This window comes from Austrofundulus limnaeus, unplaced genomic scaffold (assembly GCF_001266775.1).
Source record: "Austrofundulus limnaeus strain Quisiro unplaced genomic scaffold, Austrofundulus_limnaeus-1.0 Scaffold1, whole genome shotgun sequence".
In the NCBI taxonomy this organism is placed as follows: Eukaryota; Metazoa; Chordata; class Actinopteri; order Cyprinodontiformes; family Rivulidae; genus Austrofundulus; species Austrofundulus limnaeus.
The window spans coordinates 7,651,928-7,655,541 of NW_013952403.1; the positions used below are offsets into that span (position 1 = coordinate 7,651,928).

A 3,614-nucleotide genomic window follows, 5' to 3' on the forward strand; every position below is an offset into this window, starting at 1 on the left:
ATTTATTTATTTATCGCACGCCATTGGAAGGTGAAGGTGGATGATGGTGTTTTTGCTTGTGACTATGTTTGTGCAAGTGTTTGGCAGGCAAATATCTCATCAGCTACTGGATGAAATTTAATGAAATTCAGTTTGTGCAGCTTGAAGCTGTGCATTGTTTCATTTTCCAGGTTAGACCACCATGGCTACAACTCCATCATTTCTCAACAAYAGATGACCTTAATCTAAAATCTGGCTGCAAAGGCAGCAGGTAATAAGCATTCCTTCACAGAATTCCAGGAATGTTTAATTCTGAGTTAGTTATCAAATTCTGCTTCAAGGACTCGTCACATTGCTGCTTTAATGATAAGGAGGTAGTTTACAATTGAAGAAATTRATTGGGGTTGTTTACTGCTGACTTTTAAAAGCGCCACACATTTTATAGCCTTTTCTTAGGTGATTAATGATATATTTTATGAACTGTTGTGTGACTATTTGTGATTAAATTGATGATTTTGTGTACAGACTGGTCTGGGTAGCTATAGATAATGGTTACACAGGGCAGGAGGTACTAATAGATAAGATACATGCCTGAACACACCTTCAACACTTAATTGAAACGTTGGTTTATCATTAGAACAGGAAAAAGTGTATGAGAACCTGACTTTCAGCCGTAGGCTGGCCATTTATGATGACACAATAAAAGTAGGCGGAGTCAGGTCCTGAGGATGGTGTTATAATGAAGAGACTTCCTGAACTGAGGGGCTGAACGCAGAACTGAGAATAAACTGCCTTCAGACCGAGCGCTCTGCGTGGTGTTGTATGAACTCTTTTCACATTCAAACATTCATATATTGGTGTATTTTCTATCTGGTACAAACATGTAATAAGATAAACAAACACGTTAATCTTTTTCTTTCACTATCATCACTGATTACGAAGAGTGTTTTGTGGCTGTGGTACGTGATCGTTCCCTTATCAAAAGAGTGTGTCACACTTGTGGATTGAAACGTGTCACGACTACTGACAGCACTTTCTGGAAGCGAATAGGTTTGTGGGTTTGTCTTTGCCACAACTCCTGCTGATGTTCTGAACTCTGTTGACCCATAGCAGTTTTAATAAATCTCCACAAAAGACGAGTCTTCATTCTTGAGCCCGCTATCAGTTTGGAAAATTCACCACACATTTTAGTACAAAGGGTTTTAGCTCATTAGCTTTACAAAAAAAAATGCCTATGGGTGTCTTGTCATTTTGAGTTTAAATTTCACACGCTGAATAAGGATGTAAATGTTTGAGCAAAATGACTGTCAGGATTAGAAATTGGAAACAGCACTTTTGGGAGTTTCTGGTTCTGATTATGAGATTCCCAAACTGCACTGTCTGATGAACACAGGTGAAACCAGCTCATTTCAGTAACAATCAAAGCAGTCTACCAGGACCAGCAGGAATTAGCACAGAGTTTAAACCAAGCAGAACTGTTAATAACCAGGAGCCTTTAATTTACCGACGAGACACAGAGGCTGCTTCCTGCAGCTACAGCACAGGTTATATTAGCTTCAACTCATTTAGAATGAACTCTTTGACTCTTCAGTTCAGGTGAAGTCAACGTGTTATTCTTCAAAATTAAAGATGCATCAGTTGCAGCTTTCCAGGCTGAGTAATTTCTTCATTATGTTATAATYTGATGAACAAGACTAGCATTTAAACTTTGCATTTGTGTTCTGTTTGCAAARGATGGGGCTCAGTAAACAGCTGCTTGTGAATATGTCAGCTGTAAAAGGGACATAATTTTAACAGTGATGTTCTGTAGTTAGCAACAGTTAGTACTTTTTACGGCTGTGGCATCCGTCATAGAGCTCAGAATATGGAGACAAGGGCAGAAGTCTTCGTCCAAACTAGTGGCTAACCAAAACAATGGCCAGTTAACTTTTTTCAAGCTTAAAAACAAATCTTTCTRAAAAACATAATGAGAKTGAGAATTAGCTCAGTTTAAACCTTTACATTGTGATGATTTGAGTCTTTGTACCCCCTCCTCTCTGTTTGCACCTTTGCCTGTCTGTACCTACATATATATCGATGAACAGTATAAAYCTGACTGAATGTATCAAAAACAAATATAAGTACATGTAAATATAATACATAGAATTCAAATTTGGTTTTGAGTTATGARTAATATTAATGTTCAAAATTTACAATTTACCACACTACAATTTACATATATTGGTGCTTTCTGGTCTTTTCAACTGGGCCCAACTGTCGTCCCGCCAAATCATTATGGCTTCATCGAACCCCACCCAAAATAGTCAYTCTGACCAATCCCGTCTTTAACAAACTCCTCCAACAAAAGTCAAACAGATCAATCATGTCTTTCCCAAACTTSGCCCACACAAGAACCTCCCATTTAGTGACTGCAGAGACCACCCTCTCTCTGAGGCTGCAACTGTCAGCCCAACTAGAATAAGTGTATTCTAATTTGACGGRCAATCCGGTAAGAGTGATTTATTTAAGCTTAACACGCAGATAAATCTGAAATTACAGAAAAGCTCACCTAACCWTCACAATAAGTGTGCAAAAATGACAATCTTTTGCTAAAACTCCAACTATCCAGATGTTTCAACATCAGTAACAATGTTTACCTCAGAAGCCCATGCTGGATGTCTAATGACTATAAGTCTCTGAAGCTGCACCATCAAGCGGCATCAAGACTGCAGTAAAACCAAGCTCATTTCTGTCAGCAGTTCTGTACAGATCTGTTAATGGCTCTGTAAAGTGTGTTGTTTGTGACTCCTCTTTCAGTTTTATCTTTGACATTTATGACCTTTTTTATCYCCATTTCTAGAGCCCATTACAATAAACTGCACTTTGCTTCACTAATGTGCAACATGCTGTTTTTTTGTAGTTTGTTTTGTTTTTTTCAAAAACAATTATCTGCACTCGGGTCCAGATTTAAGAATCTGCTTCTTCATAGTTGTGTGTTTAAGAGTTTATGGTGCTTAAACCTGCAGACCATGGGAAGATGAAAAGACATGGAAACATTTGTCAACTTGACACTTTCACGTTTGTCTTATCAGTTATCAGCATCATTTGTATGTGTGAATTGTCATGAAAATAATATACAACTTTGCAATACTAACTTTTACATTGCACCCGGTTTCAAATAAAGCTAACATACAATTTGTCAGCAGCTTCAAATGAATGCACCTGACAGTTGATCTAATATTCTCTTTACTGTGTGATAAAAGGCCTTCCCTTTAATTCATTAGAGGAAATCCCAGTTGTTTGAGTGTTGCACACTTGTCAGCTTTCAGTGATGAAACCGGATCAGAGCCACGTCCTCAATGGACCTCAGCCAAAATTTCAACACAACCAGTTTAGTTGAAACAACAGTTCACATATTCCTGGTCATCGCTGCCTTCTTTTCTGTTTTTACTCCCTTATTGATCAACTCTGACGTTTCAGTTCAACATCTGGCTCCTCAGTAAGCAGATGTACAGTACCTGCATTAGCATAGTGACCAAAGCAACTCAGGCTCTCAGTTAAGCTGTTTGATAATTGAAGTCTGTGTGATGCTGCAGCACTCTGTGAGCGTGTGTGTGTGTGTGTGTGTGTGTGTGTGTGTGTGTGTGTGTGTGTGT

The 3,614-nt window shown here is 38.4% G+C and overlaps 1 protein-coding gene across 4 annotated transcripts in view; it reads left to right on the forward strand.

The window, feature by feature from the left end:
- Positions 1-3,614, forward strand: part of apbb2a (amyloid beta (A4) precursor protein-binding, family B, member 2a) — a 49,475-nt gene that overhangs the window by 22,981 nt on the left and 22,880 nt on the right. The window lies entirely within an intron of this gene.